The sequence below is a fragment of the Cebus imitator genome, unplaced genomic scaffold (assembly GCF_001604975.1).
Source record: "Cebus imitator isolate Cc_AM_T3 unplaced genomic scaffold, Cebus_imitator-1.0 Scaffold196, whole genome shotgun sequence".
In the NCBI taxonomy this organism is placed as follows: Eukaryota; Metazoa; Chordata; class Mammalia; order Primates; family Cebidae; genus Cebus; species Cebus imitator.
This window is the reverse complement of record NW_016107511.1, coordinates 3,117,824-3,134,258: the sequence shown is the minus strand read 5'-3', so window position 1 is coordinate 3,134,258 and position 16,435 is coordinate 3,117,824. Positions and strand designations below refer to the sequence as shown.

The 16,435-nt window shown below is 40.1% G+C and overlaps 1 protein-coding gene across 5 annotated transcripts in view; it reads right to left on the bottom strand.

The window, feature by feature from the left end:
* The window catches only part of FANCC (FA complementation group C), a 238,045-nt gene that overhangs the window by 187,915 nt on the left and 33,695 nt on the right, over window positions 1-16,435 (bottom strand). For 2 of the 5 annotated variants that reach the window (XM_037745253.1, XM_017547208.2), the window contains exon 2: window positions 10,306-10,474. The exons of 2 other annotated variants lie outside the window; for them this stretch is intronic. The gene's annotated coding sequence lies outside the window, so the exon portion shown is untranslated. Of the gene's footprint in view, window positions 1-7,142; window positions 7,225-10,305; window positions 10,475-16,435 lie in introns of all 5 variants that reach the window. One more of the 5 variants, XM_037745255.1, reaches the window with a different exon arrangement.

Genomic DNA, 16,435 nt, shown 5'->3' with positions numbered 1-16,435 from the left:
TGCAGTTGACCTCCAGCAAACTTCAGCAGACCTGCAGCAGAGAAGCCTGACTGTTAGAAGGAAAACTAACAAACAGAAAGGACTAGCATCAGCATCAACAACAACAAAAAGGATGTCCACACAAAAACCCCATCTGAAGGTCACCAGCATCAAGGACCAAAGGTAGATAAATCCACAAAGATGAGGAAAAAGTCGCATAAAAAGGCTGAAAATTCCAAAAACCAGAACACCTCTTTTCCTCCAAAGGATCACAACTCCTCACCAGCAAGGGAACAAAACTGGACAGAGAATGAGTTTGACAAATTGACAGAAGTAGGTTTCAGAAGATGGGTAATAACAAACTCCTCCAAGCTAAGGGAGCATGTTCTAACCCAATGCAAGGAAGCTAAGAACCTGGATACAAGGTTAGAGGAATTGCTAACTAGAATAACCAGTTTAGAGAAGAACATAAATGACCTGATGGAGCTGAAAAACACAGAACAAGAACTTCATGAAGCATACACAAGTATCAATAGCCGAACTGATCAAGTGGAAGAAAGGATATCAGAGATTGAAGATCAACTTAATGAAATAAAGTGTGAAGACAAGATTAGAGAAAAAAAGAATGAAAAGGAACGAACAAAGCTTCCAAGAAATATGGGACAATGTGAAAAGACCAAACCTATGTTTGATTGGTGTACCTGAAAGTGAAGGGGAGAATGGAACCAAGTTGGAAAACACTCTTCAGGATATTATCCAGGAGAACTTCCCCAACCTAGCAAGAGAGGCCAACATTCAAATTCAGGAAATACAGAGAACTCCATGAAGATACTCCTTGAGAAGAGCAACCCCAAGATACATAATCATCAGATTCAAGAAAGTTGAAATGAAGGAAAAAATGTTAAGGGCAGCCAGAGAGAAAGGTCAGCTTACCCAGAAAGGGAAGCCCATCAGACTAACAGCAGATCTCTCTGCAGAAACCCTACAAGCCAGAAGAGAGTGGGGGCCAATATTCAACATTCTTAAAGCAAAGAATTTTACACCCATAATTTCATATCCAGCCAAATTAAGGTTCATAAGCAAAGGAAAAATAAAATCCTTTACAGACAAGTAAATGCCAAGAAATTCTGTCACCACCAGGCCTGCCTTACAAGGTCTCCTGAAGGAAGCACTAAATATGGAAAGGAAAAACAGGAACCAGCCACCATAAAAACATACCAAATTGTAAAGACCATTGACACTATGAAGAAGCTGCATCGCCTAACAGGCAAAATAACTAGCTAGCATCATGATGACAGGATTAAATTCACACATAACAACATTAACCTTAAATGTAAATGGGCTAAATGCCCCAATTAAAAGACACAGACTGGCAAATTGGATAAAGAGTCAAGACCCATCAGTGTGCTGTATTCAGGAGACCCATGTCATGTGCAAAGACACAAATAGGCTCAAAATAAAGGGATGGAGGAAGATCTACCAAGCAAATGGAAAGAGATAAAAAGCAGTGGTAGCAATCCCAGTCTCTGATAAAACAGACTTTAAACCAACAAAGATCAAAAAAGGCAAAGAAGGGCATTACATAATGGTAACAGGACCAATGCAACAAGGAGAGCAAACTATCCTAAATATACATGCACCCAATACAGGGGCATCCAGATTGATAAAACAAGCTCTTAGAGACATATAAAGAGACTTAGACTCCCACACAATAATAGTGGGAGACTTTTAACACCCCACTGTCAATATCAGACAGATCAATGAGACAGAAAATTAACAAGAATATTCAGGACTTGAACTCAGCTCTGGACCAAGCAGACCTAAGAGACATCTACAGAACTTTCCACTTCAAATCAACAGAATATACATTCTTCTCAGCACCACATTGTGCTTATTCTAAAACTGACCAAATAATTGGAAGTAAAACACTCCTCAGCAAATGCAAAAGAATGGAAATCATAACCAACAGTCTCTCAGACCACAGTGCAATCAAATTAGAACTCACAAATAAGAAACTCACTCAAAACTGAACTACGTGGAAACTGAACAACCTGTTCCTGAATGACTTCTGGATAAATAACAAAGTTAAGACAGAAATAAGTAAGTTCTTTGAAACCAATGAGAACAAAGATACAATGTACCAGACTCTCCAGTACACAGCTAAAGCTGTGTTTACAGGGAAATTTATAGCACCAAATGCCCACAGGAGAAAAAGGGAAAGATCTAAAATCAATACCTTAATATCACAATTTAAAGAACTAGAGAACTAAGAGCAAACAAATTCAAAAGCTAGCAGAAGACAAGAAATAACTAAGATCAGAGCAGAGCAGAACTGAAAGAGACAGAGACATGAAAAGTCCATCAAAAAAAAAAAATCAATGAATCTAGGAGCTGGTTTTTTGAAAACATTAACAAAATAGATAGACCACCAGCCAGACCAATAAAAAAGAAAAGAAAGGAATCAGACACAATAAAACATGATAAACATCACCACTGATCCCACAGAAATACAAACTACAATCAGAGAATACTATAAACACCTCTATGCAAATAAACTAGAAAATCTAGAAGAGGGTACATTCCTGGACACATATTCCCTCCCAAGGCTAAATCAGGAAGTCATCAAATCCCTGAATAGACCAATAACAAGTTTTGAAATTGAGGCAGTAATTAATAGCCTACCAACCAAAAAAGCCCAAGACCAGATGGATTCACAGCTGAATTGTACCAGAGGTACAAAGAGGAGCTGGTACCATTCCTTCTGAAACTATTCCAAACAAAGAAAAAGAGGGACTCCTCCATAACTTATGAGCCCAGCATCATCCTAATACCAAAACCTGGCAAAGACACACAAAAAAAGAACATTTCAGGCCAACGTCCATGATGAACATCAATGCAAAAATCCTCAATAAAATACTGGCAAACCAAATCCAGCAGTACATCAAAAAGCTTATCTATCATGATCAAGTCAGCTTCATCCCTGAGATGCAAGGCTAGTTCAACATAAGCGAATCAATAAATGTAATCCATCACATAAACAGAACCACATGATCTTAATAGATGCAGGAAAGACCTCTGATAAAATTCAACACCCCTTCACACTAAAAACTCTCAGTAAACTAGGTATTGATGGAATGTATCTCAAAATAATAAGAGTTAATTATAAACCTATAGCCAATATCATACTGAATCAACAAAAGTTGGAAGCATTCCCTTTTAAAACTGGCACTAGACAAGGATGCCCTCTCTTACCACTCCTATGAAGTTCTGGCCAGGGCAATCAGGCAAGAGAAAGAAAGAAAGGTTACTCAAATAGGAAGAGAGGAAGTCAAATGTCTCTGTTTGCAGGTGACATGACTGTATATTTAGAAAACCACATCATCTCAGCCCAAAATCTCCTTAAGCTGAAAAGCAACTTCAGCAAAGTCTTCGGATACAAAATCAATGTGCAAACATCATAAGCATTTCTATACACCAATAATAGACAGACTGCCACTTCATGAGTGAACTCCCATTCACAATTGCCATGAAGAGAATAAAATACCTAGGAATACAACTTACAAGGAATGTGAAGGACCTCTTCAAGCAGAACTACAAACCACTGCTCAAGGAAGTAAGAGAAGACGCAAACAAATGGAAAAACATTCCATGTTCATGGATAGGAAGAATCAATATCGTGAAAATGACCATACTGCCCAAAGTAATTTATAGATTCAATGTTATCCCCATCAAGCTACCATTGTGTTTCTTCACAGGATTAGAAAAAACTACTTTAAATTTCATACGGAACCAAAAAAGAGACCATACAGCCAAGACAATTCTAAGCAAAAAGAGCAAAGCTAGAGGCATCACACTACCTGACTTCAAACTATACTACAAGGCTACAGTAACCAAAACAGCATGGTACTGGTACCAAAACAGAGATATAGACCAATGGAACAGAACAGAGGCCTCAGAAGTAATGCCATACATCTACAACCATCTGATCTTTGACAAACCTCACAAAAATAAGCAATGGGGAAAGGATTCCCTATTTAATAAATGGTGTTGGGAAAACTGACAGTCATATGCAGAAAACTGAAACTGGACCCCCTCCTTACACCTTATACAAAAATTAACTCAAGATGGACTAAAGACTTAAACATAAGACCTAAAACCATAAAAACCCTAGAAGAAAACCTAGGCAATACCATTCAGGATGCAGGCATGGGCAAAGACTTTGACTAAAATACCAAAAGCAACGGCAACAAATGCCAAAGTTGACAAATGGGATCTAATTAAATTAAAGAGCTTCTGCATAGCAAAAAACCAAACCAAAACAAAACAAAACAAAAAAAACTATCATCAGAGTAAACAGGCAACCTACAGAATAGGAGAACATTTTTGCAATCTATCCATCTGACAAAAGACTAATACCCAGAATCTACAAGAAACTTAAACAAATTTACAAGAAAAAAACAAATAACCTCATCAAAAAGTGGGCAAAGGATATGAACAGATACTTCTCAAAAGAAGACATTTATGCAGCCAACACACATCTGAAAAAAAGCTCATCATCATTGGTCATCAGAGAAATGCAAATCAAAACCACAGTAAGATACCATTTCACACCAGTTCGAATAGTAATCATTTAAAAAGGTCAGGAAACAACAGATGCTAGAGAGGATGTGGAGAAATAGAACACTTTTACACAGCTGGTGGGAGTATAAATTAGTTCAACTATTGTGGAAGACAGTGTGGTGATTCCTCAAGGATCTAGAATCAGAAATACTATTTGACCCAGCAATCCCGTTACTGGGTATATACCCAGAGGATTATAAATCATTCAACTATGAAGACACATGTATGTTTATTACAGCACTATTCAAAATAGCAAAGACTTGGAACCAACCCAAATGCCCATCAATGATAGACTGGAGAAAGGAAATGCGGCACATCCCCACCATGGAATACTATGCAACCACAAAAAAAGGTTAAGTTCATGTCCTTTGCAGGGACATGGATGAAGCTGGAAACCATCACTCTCAGCAAACTAACACAGGAACGGAAAACCAAACACCACATGTCCTCGCTCATAAATGGGAACTGAACAATGAGAAAACATGGACACAGGGAGGGGAACATCACACACCGGGGCCTGTTGTGGGGTGGAGGGATAGGGGAGGGATACCATTAGAAGAAATACCTAATATAGATGATGGGTTGATGGGTGCAGCAAACCACCATGGCACTTGTATACCTACGTAATAAACATGCACGTTCTGTACGTGTATGCCAGAACTTAAAGTATAACAATAATAATAAACTTCCAGATTCACATTTACCATAAAGAATCACCCCACAGGCAAGGAAAGAAAGAAAAAGTATTATAGTTTATAAATGTGATGGACAGTACTTGATGAATACAATAAAAATTTTCAAATTGTTGAAACAGTAAGTATTTTCTGTTTTTTGCCTGAGTTCTCTGTCTGAAAATATTAAAATCATCCACCAGGATGGGCAGAGATACAGTCCTAGCACTTGCTCCCTTCTTTTCCTTCATGTCCGCAAATAATGACTCCATTAGGCTGGGTGCAGTGGCTCAAGCCTATAATCCCAGCACTTTGGGAGGCTGAGGCGGGTGGATCATGAGGTCAAGAGATGGAGACCATCCTGGTCAACATGGTGAAACCCCGCCTCTACTAAAAATACAAAAATTAGCTGGGCATGGTGGTGCGTGCCTGTAGTCCCAGCTACTCGAGAAGCTGAGGCAGGAGAATTGCTTGAACCCAGGAGGCGGAGGTTGCGGTGAGCCGAGATCGCGCCATTGCACTCCAGCCTGGGTAACGAGTGAAACTCCATCTCAAAATAATAATAATAATAATAATAATAATAATAACAACTCCATTTTGCCAGTTCTAGCTTTAAGAAGGGGAAAATCCAAAACCTTCTTCCTCGGCCCCTTATCTTAGCTGTACAGCTTCTGCTTCGTCCAAGAGGGCTTTGTCACAAAGAGGGAGAGACATTCAATTCACTACTCAGGCAGGAATAAGACAGTATTACACTAAAGCAGACACACAAGGTGGCTTCCATGGAATTCGAAAAAATGCATGTCTTGAAAAATGGGGCTGATTCTTCAGATTTATGGTAATTTCAACTTTTTTCACAAATGTACTAATTCTTCATCCCAGGTAATCTACAAACCCTACTAGACAATGGACAGCTGACTATACATATTTTGCTCAATACCAACATCCTTTATCTTGCTCCATATGTAAATCTTTGACTTTCTTATGATTCTGCCTAGTGTCTGTTCCTAAATTCATTTCATTACTAGCTCTTAGAGAAAAACCATTTAGCATCTTTTAAGAAATAAAAAAGGTTGATGTTTTATAACATATTTCTTGAAAACTAAGGATTTTAACAAGTATTTTGCACACACATGCACAGCATATACTAATGTAGCAAAAGCAAATGGCATGAAAAATTAGAAGGAAATACACATTTTCCACTTCTTGAGTAATGTATCTTTTGGTGCATTTACCCAGTCCCTTGGGAATCAAAACAAACCATGATTTCACCTTCTCCACACACGCAGACTAAAAACAACAGAAGTTGTTAGATTCCTCAGTATTTCCAGGAAAAAATAAAGTGACCTTCAGAAATTCCTATGCAGAGTGGACTAAAGCAAAGTCCTATGAGCAAAGAGAGCAGACGCTGGAACAGAAGGCAGTGTCCAGTGAAGGATCCGCATAGGCTTGCACCTACCCCTGTTTCCTGCTAGGTGGGAACAGATCCTTCAGAAGCAGGAAGACCTGAACGGGTGGGATAAAGTTCCAAGGGAAACCAGCCATGGGGCCGGGCAAACATACAAGATACTGAAAAGGGACCAGTTCACAATGACATCAGCTTAGGACCACTGCCATTGCCCTTCTTCTCACACATATAAATTGCTCAAGAGTTTGGTTGCTTGCTAAGTACTATTTTATGAACTCAAATCGCCATGGTACAAAGATACACCACTGTCCACAGGGGCTCACAGTCTGAGTTACTGAGATAACATGGCTCAGACTCAAAGTACATCAGGCAACAAAGAGTTTTACCTCAGGGCTAAATGTTCTTCATTTTGGTGAATTCTGTTCTTTAAGAGAAGGATGTATTCAAAAACTTCATGGAAAACGTACCTCACAAGAATATGGAGCTCATCAAGCACAATTCATGACAGTAGAAAAAGGAAGTAAAAGCATCAAAACACTTGAGCAGTGTCTGAAGAAAGAAAACAAAGAGGGAGGAGACGTTGGGTGACAGGCTGGGACAATGCATCCTAATTCATTATAAACAAACAGAAAACCACCTCTTTTCACTTAGAATGGCTACTATCAAGGAAACAACAACAAGCATTGATGAGGACACAGAGAAACCAGAACTCTGGTGTACTGCTGCTGGAAATGTAAAATGGTACATCTGCTATGGAAAACAGTACGGTAGCTCCTTAAAGAAAAAACTAAACATAGAATTACCATTGATCCAGCAATCCCACTTCTAGGTATGTATTTGTATACCCACATTCACAGCAGCACAAAGTAAGAACTCAAATATCCATCAGTGGAGAAAAGGATATACAAATACACAAAGTGTGGTACATGCACACACTGCAATATCATTCTGATACACACAGGAATAAATCTTGAAAACACTATGCTTAGTTAAATCAGACAGGCAAGGAAGGACAGATATTCTGTGATTCCACATAGATGAGGTACCTAGAATAGCCAAATTCACAGAGTCAAATTAATTCATGAGGGAAGACAGTAACAGAGCATTACTGCTTATTGGGTACAGTTTCTGTTTGGGATAATGGAAAAGTTCTGCAGGTGGACGGCAGCAATGGTTAAACAATGTTAATGTAATCAATGCCACTGAATTACACGTAAAAGTGGTTAAGATGGTTACAATCTTATTGATATATACCACAATTAAAAAACCAACAACACAGATATGACAAACCTGGAGTAGCTCCAGTCATGGCTGGTCCAGCAGAGGTGGGGCCTGGAGAACATCCTGCATCCCCACCCTCCCCTCCCCTCCATAACCACTCAGAACAGTGCTGCACACACTGCTAGTTGCCCAGCCAGCAGCCCTAAGCCCTCCATTTCCTCTTTGTTAAGCGTTTTGTCCAGGAATCGCAGGGCCATATGTCTTAAGGAGAGACTGGGATATTCCCCAGTGCCAGGGTGAATCTTGATTCACACAGACCAGGTAATTTCAAATGTTTGCTTCTCAGGACCCCTTTATATCTTTCAACATTACTGAGGACCCCAAAGAGTTTTTGTTTATGTGAGTTATATATGTTAATGTTTACCACCAGAAACTAAAACTGACAAAAATTAAAGACAAAATATAGAAGCACACATTCCATCAGCTATCAGAACGATGGGATCATCATCTATCATGTAACCTCTTGACAATGCCACTGCACATTAGTGAGAACATGTGAGTGGAAAGGCAAATAGCAGCTTAGCATTATTATAAAAATACTTTTACCACTGTGAACCTCCTGAAAGGGTCTCAGGGACCCTGGGCCCTCAGCCATGTTTTGGGAATGGCTAGTACAGACCAGTCATGGTATTTACTTTTGCTCTCATATCAAACTGTAGCAACGTGCATGTTATGGAATTCTAGGGCATGAGAACTAAACTTCAACTGAAAGGTTTCTCAGTTTTAAATGAGTTCACTTTTTTCCTTATCCAACACGGTAGTCTTTCCGTGACACTCAGAACAGCAAAAGTCCCCTTAAGACCCAGGGATAAGGAAGCCTGAGAGGACTGGCCAATGTACTGCAAACAGCACAGAAGAATCACAGCCCTGTGTCCTCACAGCATAGTTGAGGCAACGACAGAGCCGACTGTGGAACTGCTCTTTTTGCTTAATCCACCATTCTTTGGCTTTCCTGTTACCTGCAGTCAAACACATCCTTGCTGACACATCTCAAAACCTAGTTTGCTGAGCATATTTTGAAACCCACGACCTCACACAGTACCTGGCACATTGTAGGAGTGTGATAAATATGTACTGAACAAATACATGGAAAATAAATGCATAAACAAACAAACCCACTAAGGCTACTGTAGAGGAAAAATAAAACAGATAAAATTCATACTGATTTTATATTGATAGAAACCCTTATAGCTCCAAGACTGTCAGCATTTAAAACAAAGCTCATTTTAAACTACACAAAAATGGCTATATATGGTACCTGTTGGAGGGACAAGAAAGTCTGAAAATGCTTTCCTTTGATCTAAAACATCTCTAAGCCCAGAGAGCTAAGTCTATTCATGCCAAATATGGATCACATAACCTTCTCAAAGTGGACGCACCTTGAATAAAGAGCTTTTTTTTCCCATTTCCCCTCAGCATGAAGTCCTTTCTCTCATGAAATTAGCACCAAACAGGAGAGAATGCTATAAAACACACTATTTATGGAAAAAGAAAATGAAACAAATCACATACCTAGCTTCCAATCAATGTCATCAACTAGGGGCACCATGACCTTGTCAGAAAATATTTAAAGCCCCTAAAATATAATCAAATATAAAATTAACAAATTTATGTTCAATTCCCCTTAAGTTGACAAGATTCTTCCTCCTCCTTGATGAAAGCCTGATAACTATTTTTAATTTGCTGAAATGTAATGATTCTTTGCTTCACTTCACAGGGTAAAACTGGTCAATTTACCGGCTTTCTTTTTTGAAAATCACAATAAAATACTCTTGTTCCCATGAAGTGCTTATGAAAGAAACAAATGGTATTTTTCCCCCTAAAACCAACAAGGTTTTAAGAAAAGTTCCACTAGGAGGAGCTGGCTATTTCTCTGTTGAGTCAGCGGTGTTGTACCTCTGAGATAGTCTAATCAGAACAGAAGACTTGAAATTTGCAGATAATTTCAAACAAACCTCAATTGTAAACAAAATCTGGGTCTAAGGAATTGGAGGAGGCAACTTCAATCCAGGTGCAGAGTATGTATACAAACTCTTCAGATGACTCTGTAAAACGTTAAGCAAATTGAATCTAGCAGATAACTCTGGGGATTTACTAAGCTCAATTCTCTCACCCAAGTCCCCAGCGGTGGTAGGAGAAGAGCTCTTCTCTGGACTTGGCTTCAGAGTAAAAGCATCCCTTCACCATAGTGCTCGCCTTTGAGGCTGCTAAGACAGAAACCCTGATCTTGTTCTCTATCAGAGCACCGAAGAGCCATCATTTGGACTGGAAAAATATCAGCCTGCCTTCACCTGTTCTATTTCAATGATTACTTCCTTTCTTTGCATTCTTGTCCTCAACTTCACTTACCTGACAGTAAGACTGTTGGGTTTTGGTTAGACCAGTTAGAAAGTGAGCTGAAGAGCACATTAGTTGTCAAAATATTAGGAAGCTTCTTCTTGCCTTTGTGACTGGTGACTTGGCTCCAAGTTATTTCTGCCTCTTTCTCCTCTTGGTTCCACAGGTAACTTATTGCTACCTAAACAAAAACAAGGAAACCCATACATTTATTAGGAACCTATTTTATGACAAGAACCCTGAAAATCATTGCAAACAGAAAGATGACAGTGTTCCCTGCTCTCAAGTAACTTATGGCTAATGAAGAAATTGGGACCCATAACAGATAACACTTAATAGGGAAGAGCTGGGAGAGAAGGAAACACAGGGGGCTGCAGGGAGCATGAGGAAGGGACACCAGCCAGGCAAGGAAGTGTCAGAGGCCCCAGACAGCAATGACCTTGAGCTAAGCAGGTAGGAAGCATGAGCAGGAGCAAGCTAAAGACATCAAAATCAAATGCAAGGTGCTTGCTGCAACGCACAGCAAGAGTTAAATTACCATTTGACCCATGGTTCTCAAACTTAAAAACTATTGAGAGCTCCCAGTATTATCTAAAGTCATTTTTCTTGTTAGTTAAATATTAACAAACATAAAGCAAAAAAACCTTATGCTTATAACTCTTATACAACTATAAAACAAAAAAAAATGTACAAAATTAAATACCAACAAATATACAAAATGAGTAAAATTTAAACTGACAAAATTAATTCAGCATGATCAATGATGCAGTCATTGAAACTCACTAACCATGTGAGCTTAGTACTGACAACAGGCAGGTTCTGTTGACTGGCCAGTACTGACATATGCTGGGAGACAGCTTAATTCACCCATCACTTTTCTCTTCAGAACCACTGTGCAAAGGCAGTCTCTTAGCTCAAACACACTATTTACATTTTCACCTTTGTCCTTTTGTAATATCTCCCTGTATTTAAAGTAGTGCTCCCTGGCACCCATACAAACACAACTGCAGGTACTGAAATCTTAAGACATTACTTGGTTAGAATTGTAGGCATTTAGGTGTGTGGAAACATGAATTTTTTTAAATTACCATCAAAATGAAAAATAGAATGTGAAACATTTAGCATAGAGGACGATAGCATCCTAATAAATCCCACCTGCCTAATCCCACTCATCTTTTAGAGCCTCAGGCAGAGTTTAAATAAATGTATACTGTGGGTCACTGAGCTCTCATAGGAAGCATTCTTGTGGTTAGCTTTTAGTACTATGTAAAACCAAATACCTGACTTTCTTTCCTTAAAACTCTCTGCTCACATGACTTCCAGTTAAGATGGCACAGTGAATTTGCTCTTTGATGGATTTTCTCTACTCCAAACATACAGCAAAGAGAGGAAAAACATAAAAAAGGAAAAGGATGCAGGCAAGCACACACAAAAAATAAACATTTCTATGAAACAGATATGGGACAGAAACACAAAGAGGCAAGGCCCTGAGGACAAAACCTTGAGCAGCCAGCCCCTCCTATGCTAGAATCCAAACAGGCAATGAAACTGTAGGTTTAGGTCTTAGAAAGGCTGGGGGCTAAACAGAGGAGGCACAAAGGACAGAGAAAGAAACTAGCACCCCTGTTGGAAGTTGGAATAGAAGGTGCTGACTGGAGCCTTACCCCTTCATGCCTGAAGGAGGGCTGGCAGCTTCCGTGTTGCATATGGAGTGATGGTCTAGGGAGGGATGGAGGACACCCGCCAGCCAGGACCAGGCATTCCATGAAGTAGCCTGTGACTGCCCAGGGGCCCCCACTATGAAAGCTGGTTCTGCACCCAAGCTCCATAGAAGCCAGGCAGAGACAACCAAAATGGGGCTACAGAGGGGAGAGTATGCAGAGAGGGAGAAAGAAATACGAAAAATAACCGAATGAGTTAAGAAAGTTGTTTAAAACCTCATTCAAAATATGTCATTTAACCAAAGCTCTAAAGAAATAAATGCAACAAAATCAGACATTAGATCATAAATTCACTTTAGATGAAGTTAATCAGTCCAACAAAGGGTATATTTAGATGCTAAAATATCCCAACAAAGTATACTTAAGATAGTAAAGTAATCCCAACAAAATATATTTAAGGTGATTAAAAACACCAACAAAAACAAGTATATTTAGGGTGCTTTTTAAAAAGCTAATTAAAAAAGAATAAGAAAGTATAAATCAAAAAGGCAGAATTAAAAAACGGCTCAAAAACAATCAACTAAAAAGTATGTAAATCAGAACTACAGTCATTAAAACTGAAAAACTCAGTGCACAAGATACTGGACAGCAGACTGGAGAGGAAGCGCTCTGTCTTGCCAAAACACACTGCGCATCACTGAATCTGCAGCCACACAGCTCAGGAGCTCAGCTGCTAGCCCCACAGCCCGGTCTCACTCGGACCTGCCTGGTAGCCTTTCCACACCACAGGTGACTAAATGGTTCAGATCAGCACATCCAGGTGTGAGTCCTACTAGCATTCTGCCTCTCTCCTACCAGTTGGTGGATATATGTGAAGCAACTTTCGCTTTATATAACCCCTACAGAAACTTGCTGAAAAAGCAGACCCCGAAATGCTTCTGGTAACTTCTGGCAACAGATCTGCCCTCCTTGCAATAGAAAACTCATTCTGGATTTAAATTTATCTTTCTTGCCCACCACACTTCTCCAGCATCACCAAATGTGGACTTGACTGGATTCCTTATTCACCATCATGGTATTACAATCAAGTTTGGACCAAGGAACTCATTATACAGCAAAAGGAGTAAAGCAATGCGCTCCTGCCAATTGTCAGCTAAGTTATTACTAGCTGCTGCATGAACCTGATGGCTTTCACCTGCATTCCTTCATCACTTCCAAATTTCTCTACTACATAGTTCATTCTACTGCATCTTCTCTGAAACTAAAACAGGAAACAAACATTAACATAAAGGAAAACATAAACAAGAATGATAGCCTGAGTTATGTGGAAAGGAACTTTGATTTACGGCATCACGGAAGAATAACAATAAAAAAAAAAACTTGGAAAACTGGTAACAAAACACATTACAATTGTTTGATAAAGAATAGAGTCACAATTTTTTTTCCTTAAAAGGTCAGTAAGCTTCTCACTTAGGTTCCCCTGGAAAGCAGAGCTCAGACAGGTTAGAGAAGGTAAAGACCCTAATTCGCCCCCTCATTTCCAAAGACAGAAAGCAGCTCACCAAACCAGCCATGTGATGCCCTCCAGGTGGTGTGCCTGGCAGTTACACAAGGGGATCGACAGGATACAGGCCCTGGAACCAGACACTGTGCTCTCAGAACCTCTCCAAAGCCGATGCTATGCTATGGCACAAGAGCACCACCTACTGAGTTCCAAGGGACAATTTAGTCCATTTATTGAAAAATGGCTCAGTAAAATATGACTGCGGAGGGATGAACCTCATTTCAACCTAATTGGCTATGTCTCTTTCTCTTTCAAAACTAGTACATTTGCCAAGACTCTTGAAAAACCAGCAGCATGCCTTCTTACTCTCCCATTCTCACTTTAATTACCACAGTAAAATGAATCTCTTTTCCTTCCAACCATTTTTGGCTATCATAATGAATACTGCTGTTTCTAGATACCTTTTCCCCTACCTGTTTTCCAAAAGGCAGAGAAAACCTCTAGGGGAGAAGCAGTAGTAGTCCTAAAGGGTCTGGGAAGGATGTATGTAAAGTCAAGTCATTTGGTCAAAATTTTAAGCCCTATGAGGCACAGTGCTGAAATGGGGGAATTGCTTTCACAAACTCATTGAAAGATGATTATAATAGTCCCTTTCTCCTTGAGGAGCTTAAGATGAACAGAGGTTCTAGGCCAGCAAAGCTGGAGATCAGATGATCTCTTAATAAAATGGAATAAAGAAGAAAATACATAGACGTAAGGAAAGAATTTATGGGATAGGTAACATCAGGGAGAGCTGATTGCTTCTCCTGTGCTGTATATTAAACATACAGAATGCAACTGAAAGCAAAGAGCAGGTTCTTTCTGGAGCCCTTCATGCTTTACATGAAACCTTTAGGTATTGCCAAGTACAGAAACCCCGAGACAGACTCACCTGAACAATTTACATACATTTCGGCCTGCTTATCATATAGCTTTGGTATGTTTTATTGGTCTCGTAGGGGCACTCTGGGAACCATTATATGTACAACCTCTCCCATGCCTTAGTCATGATGAAAACGCCGCAACTTTTTTGTGGACCTGAACAGAATGTTAGGTGTAGCAGAGAGGAGCAGTCACCTCTCCAGTATCCATTCTCCATGTTCCCCCTTCTTAACAGGACTGGAAATTTCCCAGCCAGCATATTTGAATGGGATAAGAATGGGCTCTGATTAGGTTAAAGCAGTGGTCATCAACCAGGGACAGTCTTGCCCTAGAGGGGACCCTTGACAATGTTTGAAGATATTTTTGGTTGTCACAGCTGGGAGGAGGATGTCACTGGCATCCAGTGGGCAGAGGCCAGGAACACTGCTGAAACACCTACCATGCAAAGGACAGTCTCCCACAACAAAGAATTAGCAGCCCAAATGTCGCCACCTCATTCCCATGCTAGCACATGGGACCTGTGAATATTACTTTACACGGCAAAGGAATGACTATTACCTGTACAACAACAACTACCAAGTGGTAACGTTCAGGATCCTGAGAGAAGGAGCTTGTCCTGGAATATCAGGATGGGCCACTTGCATCCTTATGAGAGAGGAGGCAGAGGGAGTTGGGAGACAGACACAGATGAGACAGCGATGTGAAGGCAGAAGCAGAGATTGGAGGGATGCAGCCACAAGCCCAGGAATGCCATGCCATTTTAGTTTGTACATAAAATGTGTTAAAATGATGCTTTGTCACTTCAATAAAAAAGAGGAGGCGTGCTGGGATTGATATGGAGGGGGGAGTCATTCTCCTCCAGAAGCGGGAGGAAGCAAGAGTCCCCAGAGGGAATGTGGCCCTGTCAGGTTTCACACTTCCAGCCTCCAGAACTGCAACAAGACATGATTCTGTTCTCTTCATCCATCAAGTTTGTAGTAATTTGCTATAGCAGCTTCTGGAAATTAATATAACATCCTGTAAGGAGGTATATGAATTGCAAATTACAAAAAGGGAAGCAAACTTACGTTTTTTTTTTTTTTTTTTGACTACAAGATCTCATTCTACTGATATACCAAAGGTTTCCACATTAGTCAAAATCCACAGAGAAAAATACTATTAATATTATTAAGCACTTCTGCTGCTGAATGCATACCTTAAAAGTCCATCACCTGACTCACCAACCATCTTCCAAAGAATGACTCCTCCCTCCTTATCAATCCCAGCACGCCTCCTCTTTTTTATTGAAGTGACAAAGCATCATTTTAACACATTTTATGTACAAACTACATTCATTCAATTTGGAATCATTTACTAACAAAAAGCTTTCATTGCTCAATGATGTATTTTTCTATTTGTAGAAAATACTTGGAAATCTTAGGTTGGAATGGAACACATCATAACTTTTACCACTAAAATCAACAGAAGTTAGCCGGCTGCAATGGCTCACACCTATAATCCCAGCACTTTGGGAGGCCAAGCGGGTGGATCACTTGAGGCCAAGAATTTGAGACCAGAGTGGCTACCACAGTGAAACCCTGTCACTACTAAAAATAGAAAAAGTTAGTTGGGCGTGGTGTTGTATGTCTGTAATCCTGCTACTCAGGATGCTGCAGCAAGAATTGTTTGAACCTAGGAGGTAGAGGTTGCAGTGAACCAAGGTCATGCCACTGCACTCCAGTCTGAGCAACAGTTCAAGACTGTCTCAAAAAAAGAATGTTTCTCAGGCCGGGCGTGGTGGCTCACACCTGTAATCCCAGCACTTTGGAAGGCCGAGGCGGGTGGATTATGAGGTCAAGAGATCGAGACCATCCCGGCCAACATGGTGAAACCCCGTCTCTACTAAAAAAATACAAAAATTAGTTGGGCGTGGTTGGCATGCACCTGTAGTCCCTGCTACTTGAGAGGCTCAGGCAGGAGAATTGCTTGAATCTGGGAGGTGGAGGCTGCAGTGAGCCGAGATCGTGCCACTGCACTCCAGCCTGGTGCCTGGCGACAAAGCAAGACTCTGTCTCAA